The 16,880-nt window shown below is 41.0% G+C and overlaps 1 protein-coding gene across 1 annotated transcript in view; it reads right to left on the bottom strand.

Moving 5' to 3' along the window:
* Nucleotides 1–16,567, bottom strand: part of LOC133005779 (helicase ARIP4-like) — a 70,952-nt gene extending 54,385 nt beyond the window's left edge. The window contains exon 1 of the mRNA XM_061075562.1: nt 16,514–16,567. The gene's annotated coding sequence lies outside the window, so the exon portion shown is untranslated. The remainder of the gene's footprint in view (nt 1–16,513) is intronic.
* Between the last annotated feature and the right edge of the window lie 313 nt (nt 16,568–16,880).

The following is a 16,880-nucleotide window of genomic DNA, read 5'->3' as shown; positions in this document are numbered from 1 at the left end:
TAAAAACAAAACAACCATAATTAACAAAGTATGAGCATGTAAAACAATAGGTAAAAATAAATAAGTTGTAAGGTGCAAATGACATAAAAATATAAAATATAAAATAACAACACAAAACATGTGGAGCAGAGCGGAAACGGAGGAGAGAAAGGTAGATAACTCTTTGCGTTATGCCAACAGTTGCAAGCTAAGGCCAGAGCAAAGGCAGCTCATGTTACAGTACAATCTAATTAACTGCGGTTATCACAGTAATTAAAGATTTGGTGTGACTAACTTTACCACTGTGAAACCACCATGTCTACTTCCATGCTGCACATGATCATAAACACACTGTATGCTCTTTCAACAGATGGTGCTTTTCTGTCTTGAGACAACGAGCCAGCAATCATGGCAACACTGTAGAGCACTGTTAAAAATCCATTTTGTTAAAAAAGAAAAGGAATAAAGATTACTTAAATAAGATTTTCTCTCTAAAATATATTTTAAATCCTAGTTTAAGTTCCTTCAACTTAAAGGAACTTGTACAGACACAAACTTTTTAAGTAAAAGACAAATTTGAGAATATAGAACCAAGAATTCAAAACTCTATAGCAGTTCTCTGAATTCTAACACCACAATGTTACAGTGGTAATGTGAGGATCATTTTGCATTTCTGATCCAGCACAAAGTAACCTGCTGTGAGAAAACAAATCCTGAGTCATTTCTTGCAACAGGACACTTGTGTACGTTGGATGTTTATTCTCACACTCTGTTGCCCAAAAGAGTCAGAGACCATGAAACGGTTTCCAACCACAGATGAACCGCTGCTGGGAAAGTGCACTACAGTTAAACAGGGAACAAGCACATACCGTACTTGGATCAGTGACACCCTTATGTAACATCAAATGTCAGGGATGTGGTGGCTGCAGAATTTGGCTGGGAGGTCTTTCTGTGCGTCTGTCGCGGGTTGTGGGAGAATATAAAAATTGAACATCTATGGCTAAAGGCTCTTATATACTACTACGTGTCCGTTTCTCGGAGAGGTCTCAGCGGGAGACAAAGAGTCTTTTTGATTTTTACTTCTCCGTCAGTCTACGTCCGGAAAAAATTCACCGCCAAACCCATAGGTGGCGCAACGGAAGACGAGCTCAGAGAAGCCTACCCCATTTGGGACGAAGAAGTCCACGTGTCTCTGTTTACATGTTAGCTTGCGTCCCACACACTGAACCATGGCAACTAACAGAACTAAATAAAGTGACACCCAGCGGGTCAAAATGCTGATGTAATCGTTTCTTAGCTCAGCGGTTCCCCGGTCTTGTTTCCAAACTGTGTTGCTGATTCCACAGCTTGAATCTGCTTGAGGCTACATGTAGCTAGAAGCTACACGGACCTAGCTCCCCCCAGCTTCCACACACAGTCAGCAGGGACTCCCGACACTAACTACTACTATCCAGTGTTTGCTTCTAACCTGACGGTATTATAGAAACAGTGTCATGATAGAAGTGGAATTAAAGTCGTGATGGCGGGTTCTTGCACTGTTACCACCGCAGTTAGCATGGTGGCTAGCCTAGCCCGCTAGCCTAGCCTGCTAGCGCCGTTTTGAAAGCTCGTTATAACCGTATGTGACCGTGCACACATGCCCTCAGTGCTCTAACGAGCCACCGTCAGCCGGACAACTCCGCTGGCTTAACACACACGTCACATTAATCGTAGAATCATAGTTGTGTTCGTGTTTGTTGCTACATGTAAACAGGAAGTTTGAGGTCCGGAAATACGGAAATGACGTCATACGGAAATGATGTCGTTCGCGGACCAATCACAGCCAAGAGCGGTCCGTCGGGTCTCCAACATGAAGACGGATAGTTAGAAAAATCAGACGTGTACGAAAAGCTGTCCGAAGCCCTCGGAGAGGACGTTTCACGACGGATAGGGCGGTCTTATCTGTCCGTAATAGAAAAAACGGAGAGGCATAAATTGGCCTTAACACTGCTGTGTTCGTAAGTAGAGGGTATTAGTAAATGTTAGTACTACTACTGAAGATATTCTTTTTAGAAAGTTAAAGTTGGAGTAAGCACATGAACATGTCGGTAGAGACGGGGCTGTCTTCCACGCTCAAGTGACCAAAGTGATGCAGTCCTGCCGAACTGAGACAGCTGACCAAAATTAGATCACTTTATCTGCGATCTGCTGCCGACCCCATAAGAGCCGGATCACAGCCTGACGTCCTTCAGCAAGCTGCTTTCAGACATGCTCCCTATTTCCTATGGAGGAGGTGCATGTGTGACAGACTGCAGTCTCTGCAGTATTTCCCCGCCTGACCTTCTGGTATTAAGTCCGTAGAAATCCAGGTGAATTCGATGTGTAGGCACAGCAGGGAATCCCCTTATTGGATTCACTGTGAGCGAGTTGGGGGGGGGGGTCATGATGCTTCTAACGGGAGATGAATGCAAAAATGAAACAAATATATCTCATGGTGTCATACACGTAGAAGAGACAGATCAAGATGACGAGAGAGTTTGTGGTGAAAAGAGCCGAGGACGGTGTCTGTGTGTTTTAGAAGTTCCAGATTTTACCATCAGGTCATGTCTGAAAACAACTTGAGTGTGAGCGCAGGGTTTTGAATGAGAGCTTTAAAACTTATGAACATTAAATCAAAAAAGTCCAGCTTTCAAACTTTAAGACCACTCTCTTGAATATAGATGGGAATAACCTCCATAGTAAAAGCAACATTTCACTTACACTACACAAACTGAAAAGCAGATCACATGAAACTCCCACAGAGATACAGTACAGCTTGCTATTAACCTACATAACTTGGAAGTCACATTCAGCCAAAAACTACATGGATTCATTGGCCTCATGTTCTGGGTAATATAATATAGCAGAGCAAAGCAGGCCAACCTGTTCTGGTCATGTCAGGACGTCCCACTGTAAAATATCTGTTACATAACCTACACTTCTCTGTAGGTTTGGCTGCTCTGAGCGGCTCCATGTAGGTCACACATATTTTGTTTCTTCTAACCTGACATGACTTTATGGTGAAATATGTAATCAGATGCAACTGGCTGGGAATAATTCTGAGAAAATAACATTTAACGTTTCTCAAAGACCATTTATTGATGCATGACTGACATCTCCTGGGTGCAGAAAATGATACAAACATATTAAGATCTAATGAAATCGTTCACAACAAATTAAAGCCGAGAATCCACCAAAAGGACTGAGTAGAAATCCATGACAGTTTTAAAAAATCCTCACAGCTGTTGCACAGAATTGCATTATGTTCTGCAGGTAAGTGTGTTGTTGAATGCATCCTTTGCAACAAGCTGTTTTGGAGTTCTCCTACAAACGTCCTGATGTGTTGCCTTCGGCTTTGCACTGATCTGACACACTTTCTGCTCCACAGGGAACGGCTCAGGTGAAGCTTATTGTTCAGAACAAGAGAGCTTACAAATGGAACCGGTTGGGAAATGAAATGAGACGAGAGCAACTTTCATGTTGTTTTTGATACAAAGACATTTTAGATGAAACCAAACAACTGAACCCGAGAAGTTTTTGAATTTAAATGCAGCTTTTGTTCACACTAAAACTCCAACAACACAGACGGTGCGGAGCTCTACACAGATTTTTAACTACACATACTCTGTCTTTGTCGAATGGCAGTGAATCGTTTTGAAGAAACAGACATTTAGAGAGATGTTGTAATTTCCGCCATTAAAGGGATAGTTCACATTTTTCATAATAAAGGAAAATTCACTCCTTATCTACTCACCACTATGCTGATCACCATGACAGCGCATTCGTGACATGATATATTATAAAATAATGCTATTAATGTTTAGAGTCAAATTAAAACATCTCCCACGTTGTTTCTAAAGTTAGTTTTCATTTCAGGAGAGTAAATATGATCGAAGAGAGGTTTGTAACTTTGTGGTACAAGAAGCAAAAAAATAGGATCAAACCAAGATATGTTTCAATTGTTGGGGTGAGATTGTGGAACAATGCAAATGTAAACCTTAAAATGTGTATGCCCAAATTTGCTTTAAAAAAGGGTCTGTGAAGCTATATTTGAGGGTTACAAACATTGTATGTTTTGTTTGTTTAAATCTGGCGGATAAATTAGATGGGACAGAAATGTAGGAGAGGATTATATAAGCATTTTGCTTCTGCCTGTGCCTTTTCAGTAACCTTATACATAAACCGTTGACTGTTTATAATATGCAGTAATATGTGGTGAAGCTAGCTTTTCACAGGACCAGATGTGTTTACTCAGTGGATGAAAAGGAGAAGTCAGATCATTCAGTCATGAGATTAACTAAAACTGTTCAAAGCCTTCTACATTAAAACAACGTAAAGCTATCAGTACAGGTGTGTTTGCTTGAGATTCATTTTAAACAAAGGCAAGAACACAAGTACACACTGTGCTTTGGGGTGATTAACGGTTCATTATGTAGAATTTAATGGTGAAGTGTCATGTTGCAGCTGAATACCCCTCACCTTACCCTCCTCTTCCAAATATAAACGAGAACCCGTGGCAGCCTCTGTAGAGAGCACCTGCTCCTGATGTAAATATATAGTATTTAAATATAAAGAAAACAATTTGTAATATTTTGGTGAAACACTTAAGTGAAAACTTCACTAGTATTAATTTATATTCAATTTCTGCCAATAGATCCCTTTCACCTTAATCTTAAAAACTGGGCCTTTAATGTGATGTTTATCAGTCTAGACTATTTCCATTCACCTATTTATGTTCTATACCACTTTGAGGGACGCTGGAGCCACAGCTGCCTTGGATGAGAGGCAAGGTTATAACCTGGACAGGTCGCCAGCAAATCAAAGGGCCAATATACAGAGACAAAAAAACATTCTAACCTCTGCTCAATTTAGGGTCTCCATTTAACTGACTCCTAATCTGCTTGTCTATGGACTGTGGGAGGAAGCCGGAGAACAGTCAAACAGACTCAGAGACTATTTCCCCCTTATGAGAAAGACTGATGAAGAACTCTATAGTTCACATGTTTACGGTTTAAAGGTTAAAAAAGACACAATGAAACCTGTAAACCCTTTTCATCAGATGAGTAACTCAATGAACCGAACTCTATTTTATCAGCAGCATCCCATCTTTTTATAGATCCATGAACACAGACAGGACCTGTATCGTTAAGCATGCTTGCGGTTACCACAGTTACCAGTGATGTCACCAAATCAAGCACATATTTCATGATCAAATAACTGAATTGATGAGAACTCCAAACTACTGCTAATGCGCAAAGACAGAGCTTTTACCATTCATTATTCACATACTGTGAGTTGAAGACTTGAACAAAAAAGTAAACATTCCTGCTCTACCCCTGCATCCTCTTACCTTACATAACCCCCTAGAGCAGGGCCAGGAGTGTTATCCACAGATCTCTGATTTAGCCAACATTACATAGGGAGAGCATTTCTCGCGACTGGGCCAGACGGAGTGAGCAGCAATTTAAATTCTCTGAATATGGAAACAGGATGTTAATGATGGCGGGTTCTTGCACTGTTACCACCGCAGTTAGCATGGTGGCTAGCCTAGCCCGCTAGCCTAGCCTGCTAGTGCCGTTTCTCGCTAGCAGGCAAAATGTGAGGGTAAGAATAAAGAAACGGGAAGCATGAAAGATGATGGACAAAGACAAGAGATGTGAGAGAAGGGGGTTTAATAAAAAGGGAGCGGGGGAGGGGAGAAGTCTAGTCTGTCTGGTGTCCTAAAAACACCCCCACCCCCGTGACCAAACAGGGGGAGGGAGATAACCTACATTCAGTGAGTAAAGATCTTATGCTGGGACAGACTCATTTAAGCTGCTTTCAGACATGCACTTAACTCCAGTTAATCTCCGGACATTTTTCGGAGGGGCTGTATGTGAGAAAGACGATGTCCGAGTGAAAGGCTCTGGACTTTTTCCAGATTTAGAAGACACCAGTAAATAAGTCAAGTGAGCTTTCGGTGATAAGGGCCAATGCCAGAGTCGATGTGCTGTTAAAAAGACAAAACGCGTGATCTGAGCAGAAATCCTCTAGCTGAATTGTTCATATGTATAGTCTCAAGTCCAGACCCAGATTCTCCACAAGCTAATGTCTAAAAACAACTATCCAGTATGACAAGTTCAGCACTGGTATCCAGGAATCTATCTTTTCTTTCCATCTGTCCATACTCAGTTCATTTAGTCCGTATGTATGCACTTCTGCCGACAGCTTATGGATACGGACGAAACAGACGAAACAGAGCAGTACCACAGGAAATCGTTGTGGGGCAGTGTAGCAACCTCCTTCACTGTCAACATGTTTGTTGTCAAAACTCTCGACTCTGTGCTGGCCTCGATCGGGTGTATTGATTAACAACTATGCAAATGTAAAGGACATGTGGTAGTACGTGGGAAGTGATGTTATATTATTTGATATGTCTTTTCAGAGGTAAAGGCACCATAAATTAGCCTAAGTCGACCACAAGCAGCTGTAGCAGACGTGAAAGTAGCAGAGTAGGTGGAGTTTTTTCGATTGCTTAAAACAGAGACGTTTGGAAACACTGCTAGGCATTGTTAAAAAAAAAAAGTCTCATTGTTAACAATGTTTCCTGAATGGAAGGCTTTGGCTGAGGGGAAGTGTGGTTGTCCTCCAACCAGAACGCCGGTGGCCCGAATCCCAACCAATGCCGAAGTGTCCTTGGGCAAAATGCTGAACCCGGAATGGCCCCTCGTAGATGTTGAATGCACTGAATAATGATTTTCCTTGGATAAAACTGCAGCTAAATGACTTGTAATGTAATGAATCCAAGCAGAAATCCCTGCTCTTACCTTTTATCGTTGCCATTCCTTCTACACAGTATTTACTGACTACAAGACAAACTTCTCCAGAGTGGACAAACTGATTACTTCTCATATGGAGCTATTGTTTGAGTTCTAAAGTGCTATTTTAAGACAAAAACACATGCAGAGAAGATCGGTATCCTTTGCCAGCGTGATACCCATTGTCAGCATCTTTTTTGATCACACACCATTTCTTACCACTTTATTTTGCATCACGGCCACAGTGGGTGATTCAGACAAATGGTACAGACAATTCTTACACAGGAATGTAATGCTTAATGGACAAATACTGAGAGACTTGCTCAGCACCCACAGACACCATGTTATTACCTCTAGAAAGCCTCTGAGAGATCGAGAGAGAGAAAGAGAGGGAGGGAGAGAGAGAGAGACATAGAGGAAGGTGGGGCTGGGGAGGGAGGAATAAAATTGAATGATAAAGGGGGGGAGGCAACGTGAAGACGGCTGCTTGCATAAGCCAACTTACATAAGATCTGCCTAATAATGCCACTGTTCAGCTCGGAAAAAGTATAGTTATACAAGATATGCCAAGATGGAAGAGCATAGTGCGCACACACACACACACAGTTAGTGAGTGAGTTATACAGTAGGTCACCTTTGCATGTATTTCCTATTTTGTGAACAATAGGTCAGTCCATCTCTATTTAACCATCCACAGCTCTTTAGAGGTCAGGAGTCAGCGAATGTCCTGCCAAGGTCTGAGCCTTGAGATAGTTCTCATAAAGAAACACAAACAGGTCTGTGCATCTATCTTAGCGAGGACATTCATTGGCATAATACATTCTTTAGCCCCTTTCCCTAACCATCAAAACTAAATGCATACCCCTAGCCATGAAAGTGGTAACCACGAAACAGCCCATTAAAGTGGGTCAGAAAGTGAGGACCTCCCTCTGTAGGTTCATAATGGTCCTATCAAAGACACACACGCACACTGCACTCACGGACCAGCTTTACACTTTGAATTAAAGAGCATCGAGCCGAAGTGTGGTCTTTTAAAAAGCCTTTCCCCTTTACCTCAAAAAGAAGTGATTGTGTGAGTTCAGAATGTGTAGACTGTTGATTAAATTTATTTAAGATGGAGTCGTGGAGGTGTATCTTTTAAAATGTATAACCACCTACCACAGATCAATCTCCTCATTTGATTCATTAAGAGCCTCACGGACAGATGACACCCTGCATCCAGGTCCCTGGATCGTGCTCCACCCATTTCCTTAGTACAGGTCATTTGCAAGAATACAAAATACTGAACAATCAAAATCAGCTTAATGATTTAAACTTAATTTTACGGTTCTAAAAATGGATATTGTATAACACCTTCCTTTAATATTGGACTGGCTTACAGACTTAAGTCGTCATCACTTCCCCTGCTTGTGTAACAGAATTACACAATAGTGAAGCCTAGTGTATGAGTCCGCAGTGGTGGGGGGTGTGTACCAATCATGTCAGGCTGTTTTCATTCAAAAAGCAACATAACACATATTTTCTGTCCAAATACACTGTATTTGAAATATACTGTTTAAGATTTGAATTATTTTATAAGTTTTCTAGCATCATAAAATGATTATCTGTTTAAAAAATGCTGTGTTCTTTAATAGATTAAAGATTGTTACATTGTTTCTGACTTTTTTAAACCTCATTTCTGAATGTAGAATCTATACGTTTCTTTTTATTATTATTTCCGTGAGCAATTGATAAATCGTTAAGCATTTAAAAGTTCCATTTTTAATTGGTTATTGATTAACAAGAAGTCATTAAAAATTTTAAATTGCTTTTTTTTTTTTTTTACGTTTATAGTTTTGCGTTAAAGGTCTAGTCAAGGTATTGGATGGCCATACATTTTTGTTTACAGTTTCATGACACCCTCAGAATTAATTGTCATTCCCTGAGTTTCTCTATAGTCACCATAAGATCAAACTCTTATTTTGTTTGCAATAATTTCATCTTGCATACCACCAAGGCTAATATGGCCTCCTCTGTACTTTGTATTGAGGGCAAAAAGTCATATATGTTATTCCATGAAAGGTCTTGTTAGATGTCCGTCTAACTTTAAAAAGTTGTTAGTTCACCAGCACTGGAAGGCATCAGAAGTTTTTTTTGTAAACAGTCACCCACAAGTCATTATATTTGTCCTAAATCTGAGCAGTTTCCTTTGTACATTGCATTGTGGGAAAAATCAAAAGGTCAAATAAAACTCAAACATATTTAGAATGTGAACTGTCTATTACTTAACTTGTATAAAAACACCTGCAGTTAGTGGACACAGTCTTATTGTTGTTCCTTGACAAATTACTAATTAGGAGATTTTTGATTAACTGATCAAAAATCAACTGTTTTATAGCAACAACCCCAATAATAGATTCAAAATCTGCCACAGTGTTACTTTAACAATCATCAATCTGCTTCAGCTGTTTTCATAATGAGGAACAACACTATTTCAATTCACCTCATCTCAGAGAGAGTTCAATCTAAATTTGGCTGCTGTCTCTAATTTAGACCCGATACCGCTCAGACAAACTAACCTGTAAATACATTCAACACGTACAAGTCTATTCAGGATTAGCCTGTATTTAATACTTTGACCTAGAGGTCGCACGCACGCACACACACACACATGACCTGGATCAGTGAAAAATTCGAGCCTGCACAGAAACACTTCAGAGGATATTTTTACATAGGTAAACCCTTGGACCGATCTGAGTTATATATCTAATCCCTGTCCACGTGAGCTCCCTTTAGTCCGCAGCATAGGAAGACAATTTTACAAAGGAAAACAAACACAACTTTGTTAGCTTATCAACAACTGGAGTGAAAAAGAGGGTTGAATATACTTCTCATGTCTGCGAATAATGAGGATTAGCACCAATGTAATGAAGGTAGTTACACAAGGGATCAATACTACTAGAATGAGGGGTCAGGAGGCAGCGGAGGAGGGATCAGAAATCAGTTGACCACATTGATACTCCATTGGATGACGCTTGCTGTTTTCTAGCCAATCAGTGAGGGTTTAGTAGGTTCACTGGGTTTGTTGAGGGTTCACACAGGGACATTGGTGGGGAAGGATCTCCTCTTTAAACCTATTTGTGCTACATCGACCCTATGAGGCAGCTTAAAGACAGCAGTTTAACAGCTTCAGTGTGAAGGGAACAGGACTTGGCTGAATCCAACAAGTTCAGATAAAAAGGTGAAATATAGGTTAAAGTGAAATATAAATTCTAAAACATGAGCAACAAAGGCATTTGCCACCTTTTCTTCCATATGGTGAGAGGTTGGGAAAACAAAAAACAAAATCCACATTAACAATACTGATAATCTGTACAAATGTTGAGGAAGCTTCCCCCTAAAAAAAATGTAAAGAATGAATCAGAACATTGATCTGAGACTAAGTTTAATTCTGATTCATGGTTGAGGTCATTTTTACAAGAATGCATTTGCTTCCACTACCGAGATCCAAAGACAGACAAACTGCACTGTCAAACAACTAAAGGTTTATTAAAGAAATCTGATCTTCACTTTGACCAACTATCTTTTCTGCCGGCATTTATCTCCTCTCTCAGGTTTATCAGATGTGTGAAAGACAAAATGGCTTACGAGGGGAGGGGCACCATGAAGAAGACAGATGAAAATGGATGTGCTGTTAAAAAAGTATTTATTTACACTTGAACTGAATCTTTAATAAGCCACTGAAGTAATTTCCGGTATCCAAGGTTCCCAAGCTAATAAAACCTTTAATCTACATGGTTTGTTAATTATTAAATGTTCAGCAGATTGAAGAAAATTGAAGAAAAGCGATTATTTTTTGGTATAGAGTTTACTTCTCAACATTTGTAAAACTGTTAACGCTCTCATAACTGAACACATGTTTTGTGTATCCACTCCGACCCTCTGTGTCCCCTGAGCTTAATCATCAGTGGAACAAAAACAAAGTCTGCAGAGACTCTGCATCTATCAGCGCCACTCTCATCCAAGAAGGAAGAAAAACCTTTGTACGGTAAATGTATTTCTGCATACACGCACTTACAGAAACCCCAGATGTTTATTTTCAGTAACATCAATACACACACACACACACACACACACACACACACACACACACACACACACACACACACACACACACACACACACACACACACACACACACACACACACACACACACACACACACACACACAGCATTAATTTATATGGGACACAGACAAGAAGATAAACAAGACGACAGATGAGCACAAGTTGTACCTAATGGATACTGATCAACAAATCACAGCCTAGACATATGTGCAAACAAACTGAGAACCAACCATGTCAGAGGAGAGAACCTGGTAGGTCAAGGGTCACTGGACGGACACACGAATGGAAAAACAATGAAAATGTCGCAATGTTAAAGAAACTGAAAAAATGCCTCTGATCTGTGCCCCCCTGATCCAGATCTGCACCAATGTTGAATTGTTTCATCCATGGATAACACATCCTTCAACTAAGTGTGGTGGCAATCCGTCCAGGGTTTTTTCTTGCTAACAAACACATACAAAGTCTATGGCCATAATGAGAGCAAGCAAACCGCTCTGCCCAGCATGCATCACTCTCCCCTCGCTGTCTTATAACGGAGTGTAGGTCAAACACTCACTGCTGCTCCTATCCCTCACCTGCAGGTGTAGAATTTTCAATGCATTTTTACCTCATCTCTATCTCACCCTCTTCTTTCTTTACTTCCTAATGTAATATTCGGTTCACAGAACATTTTTCCCAACCTAAATGTTCTACTTAATCTTATGATCTCAGATAAAAATCAGCTAGACTTAATTGGACCATACGCCATCTATAGCAGTAAAATGTTCACGTCCATACATATATTGGATGTGCTCTATATGCATACGCACAAAGCAGTCATGTCATCAACCAACACATTAAACACTGCCCATTGAACAACTCACTGTCTTTAAATAATACAACGGCAGGAGTATGAGGCCTCACCATCACAAGTGTACAGTCAACACTCTTACATATTGAGTCTTTAATATTTATCTCATTCATCTGCTTTGTCTATAGGACAGACTATTGCACACAAATACATGTCATTGTTTTTGTTTAATATTTTTCAATATTAGATAAAAACAGATTTTAATCCTTGTGTATATAATTTAGTTAAGTTATGTACGCAGCTACAATCCCAGTGTCTTTTTTTCCTCATAATATGCACTAGCTTGTTACCTGGAAGTTTTAGGTAGACCTTTTCTTTTTGTTAATGTCCCAATTTCTGAACTGTTTTTCTGATGGTAATATTTGTGTTTAATTTCATGTTGCAAATTCAAAATACAACAATTTTCTCTCTCCTTGTTTTCTGTCTCTCACCCCCTCAGCATTAACTGTCCAATAAAGAGACGCACATCAGGGCTTTCACTTTAATATAAAACATTTAAGGGGGTTTGACACTAATTCAAGAGTCCTGATAGTATGCACTGTGCAGCAGTAAAGTTTATGCACATCACTTCTCTTTAGGGCTGCAACTAACGACTATTCTGATAGTCGATTAGTCACCGATTATTGAAACGATTAATCGACTAATCGGATTATGAATGACTCAAATTCTCAATTGCTCTTATTTAGCAAGCAGCTTTTAAATTTAGCTTGAGGTTGTTCGAGGCATGTGATGACTGAAAATAAAGGCAATAAATATTGATACTTCATTAAAAAAAAATGTCTTTTAATAAACTTTGTTTCATATAAGGGTACTGTTGACACAAAAGCAAAGACAAATCAAGTTTTTGTCCATTTAAAAGCAAGGACAGGCAAAGTGCTAATAAAACAAATAAATTAAAAATCAAGTATTCGTTTTTCCTGTTAACAAAAATGACAGGGAAAGTAACAGCAATAAAAACATCAACAAACGAAACTACAGTCTTCTTCTGACTAAATAATTGTCATTAAAAAAATAAGTTTGTCAGGCAATAGGATAACATAATGCTTTTAAACTCGTTAATAAAAAGTTTAAACCATATTTTTGTAATGGATGCTAGAATCCTGCCCACGGGTATAAACGTGTATATATAACATCTGACAGAGGCGAGTCCGCATCGTCTCCGTTACGAAGTCACACGTGACTCCTCCTCCTCAAATGCGCGTGTCCTGCTTCCATGGAGAGCAGGTCCTCTGTACAGATACTGCAGGTAGTTTTTTTTTCGGGCTGTTACGGGTGAAGTTCTCCGGAACTTTTTACTTTCTGGTGCGCGATGCTGCTGCAGCGGAGGACGCCATTGGACCGTGTTTTGACGCTATTGCACATGCGCGACTTTCAGAGATAGGAAGGAAGCGAGATGGCTCACTCCTCAGCTGCTGAAGCTGTTTAGTTCAACTGCACGGCACGAAAAACACGTGCTATGACGTAACCAACGAATCATCGACGAGTAAATTCGTCGGCGACTATTCCTGTCATCGATTTTTGTCGACGACGTCGACTTATCGTTGCACCCCTACTTCTCTTGTGAACATTTTGCAACATAAATTTAGGTTCTATTCTTTCAACTGACTGGCTAAAGCGATAGTTATGAGGTTTGCAGCTAGTACATGGAAGAGAGACAGAATCTCACCTGTACTTGCATCTCTGTGTCGTGATCGGTATAACCTTCCTTTACTCCTTTTCATAAAGCTTTAAATGGCCCCTGAATACATCTGAGTCAAATAGAAATAAATATCTTACAGCCAGAGTTGTTTCACTCAAGTCTTCGTTTGTATGCTGCTTACAAAAAGTTTGAACTTGTGCACATCACACAGCTTGTCTGACTTTAACCAGCCTTGCACTCCCGCTGTGCACATTCAGGTCCTCCCATCTCATATACACATTAAATCTTATGTGATGTTCAGCTGCCATTAATGTGCGAAAATGTCAAGCAGGCCAGCAGAAGTCTCCCCCCTCCATCCCACCGTCGCCGCTGTGCGGTTCTGTTCCTGTACTCAGCCGCCCGCTGAGCTCATTAGCAGGAACAGACTGGAGGAGCGATGTAGGGACGAAGGGAGGGACAACGAAGAGACAATCAGAGAAGCGGCCCCAGATCATCCTTTTAAAATCATATAGAGAATCTGTGTTATAACAGAAATAAAATAAAACTTACTAACCTTGATTAGTATTATTAGTAATTAAGAAGAATTGACTAGATCACAGCAGAACAGAATTCAATATCACATGTTTTTGTCCACAGCACATCGACAGTGGCGTCAGCTCTTATGACCAAAAGTTCTCTTGACATTTTTGTCTGCATCCTCTATATGGCACAGCTTTGTCTCCCTGACATATTTGTATTCTTTTAGTTTTTGAGTCTATCGTGTGTTAGAAACTTCATCAACACCGACTCGCGATGGAAACTCCAGAGCCTCTCACATACTGGAGAACGCCAGGAGATTATCCAGAGTTCAGTGCATGTCTGAAATGTCTGCATGTGTCTGGGTCCATTGAAAAATACAATAACAAAACTGTGGTGGCCAGGGTTTAGATTTGAAAAGACACAGTGACCTTTATGAAAGACGACACACACTCAAACAAGCAGAAGAAAAGCTTTGTTTCATACAATGTTTTTCATGCAGAAGAAAAGAAAGAAGAAGACAGCAGGAAGGTTTCATCAGCTCAGGTTGCGTCTGGCGGAAGACGTTTGCTTGTTACCTGATCCAAGTCTCTCAATCAACACTGACAGCAGAAGCAGACAGAACAACCTGAGAATCAGATTATGAGAACATGATCCTGCTGCCAAGGGTCATTCAACAAGATGCAGAGTGTGACTTGGAGCCAAAATGCCTGTTCAGTGCCCCCCCACACATTCGAAAAAAAGTCATCCGACTTCACAAGAGAGAGCTACAATATCCGTTACCAAAAATCTGTTAAATATTCAACTAATGTAGCAAATTTTTTTTAGTGGGGAACCACATGTATGTATTTGTTGAGGAGTTATATTTACTGAACTTGTTCACAAAATCAATCAGCATGGGTTTGTGTCTTAAGGTTGTCACAACAACATAACAGTCACACACACACACACACACACAAGGAAATCCACTCAGGACGCAACAGCTACTTCACCTGACCAGAATGCACTGCAGCTGCAGAGCATGTTGGGTAATTGGTATTGATTAAAGGACACAACTCCTAGCTGGGACATCTCGTGCTCCGGCTCAGCACCTCTCTCCTACAGCCTGCGTCAAGCTTATACAACTTCTCTAGAGGTTTGTCAAAAGGCATGCTGGGAAATGGAGGATATCACTTGAAGCACACAGTTGTCCCACCTCGAATGACATCAAAACGTAGTGAGGAAGTAGACATGCAATCTTGCCAGTGTTATTCAGCTAACACTTCTTTTAGTCCAGTGAGAGAGGTGAAGGTGCCTCGGACCACTGCCCGGACCAACAGAACTAAATTAAGGACACAACAAGAGGTGGTTTCTGTCCGGGTCAAACAAACCATGGTTCGGATCATTTGCAGCGTGAAAAGACTTTTTGGACAGCTGTGACATTCGGACCAACTGCAGGAAGTTGGGACAGTATTAGACAAAAGAAGAAGAAGAAAAGGAAGCGTGTCATTGGATTGCGAGCAGTCTTCTCTTGAGAAGAAATTGTGTTTGAATGACAAGGATGTTCATCTGGCACATTTTAACTATTGTCTAGTACTGCGCTTGAAGTGAAAGAGGTAAAACCTTAACGTCATAACGTAAAACGTGATATTACAGCAGCAACGCAAATGATGATAAGAACGGATTCAACCATTTCAAAGAGAAAGACCCCAACAGACAACACGCTGGTGTCAGATGAAAATGCTGCTACAACGCGTGTGAACGTCACACATTTGCTTATAGTCTGACTGCTCCCTAAACTGCTGCTGAAATCAAAACCAACCCTGGTCTTTGTCCTTCAGGTGTGAAGACTCCCTCAAGCTCTAACATGGAACTTGATGTCCAATATTTCAGTCTCAATAGAAACTGATTTAAAGTGGTCGCTTAACCAAACGACAAAGGCTGGGCAACAGGAGAAACAGTACGTTTCAACCACGGTGTTGAGATCCCTGATCGCTTCCTATTACATGACCAACACCTTTGTGATGGTTACAGCTCCTTCCACCACTGCTGTGCATCCCTGAAGGTGAGTCGCTACTGGGAGCCACTCACCCTGTGCTCTTTAACCTCACAGCTCAACCCCTGACAGAGAAAAAATCCCTCCTTCAACTTCTGCAGCCACACACAGATGGATCCCCACTGCCCCGGAGTGAAGCTGTATATTTACATAACTCTTTACAAAAGCTCGATTATTTCTTTAGTTTGCCCTCACAGCCTAAATGGCTGTTAGGTAACACTGCCACAGATGAGTGTCCGCTCATCGCAGCTGCTCCGCCGGCCGATCTGTCAACTCGCCGGTGTCGTGGTCGCGACTTTGTTCCCGAGGGGGGTGAGAGGGATTTGAAGAAATAAATAAATAAGATGGTGATAATAATAATTAAAATCAGGGATGGGGGGGCAGCAGCAGCGTGGTGGCTGGTTTCATAACACGGAAGGAGTCAGCAGCAGCACTGCGGCCGGGAGGAAGCGGAGGTGCAGCGTGCTCCTCTATTGTCTGGAGCCTGGTTGTCGTCGCTCCGCAAACACACGCAGAACACAACGATGCAAACAGAGACAAAACACGTGTGAGTGAACTGACCCGTCTCTCACCTCGTGTTGGCTGCGGGTTCCTCCAGGCAGCGAGGAGTGAGGAGCAGAGGAGGAGCAGGAGAGGAGCAGACACCGGCCGCTCGTTCATCAGGAGGAGGGTCGCTCCTGCTGCTCCCCGCTGGTCCCCATTACGAAAGTTCCGGAAGTGCACGAACATGCTCAAAGTGTGGCACTGAAGCCGCAAGAGAAAACACCGAGAGCTCCCATCAGACATACTGTGTTCACTAACAGCTTCCATTTCACTTAAATTACACTTTATACTCTTATTTTAATTTATTATTGGAGAAAACCATACTATTGTATAACATTTATTCTTAATTGTATTATTCGATGTGCTCTATTGTATATTGTGTTACAGTAATCGTTG

Source organism: Limanda limanda, chromosome 7, assembly GCF_963576545.1.
Source record: "Limanda limanda chromosome 7, fLimLim1.1, whole genome shotgun sequence".
Classification (NCBI taxonomy): domain Eukaryota; kingdom Metazoa; phylum Chordata; class Actinopteri; order Pleuronectiformes; family Pleuronectidae; genus Limanda; species Limanda limanda.
Note: the sequence above shows the minus strand (reverse complement) of the source record. Positions and strands in the feature narration are given on the sequence as shown.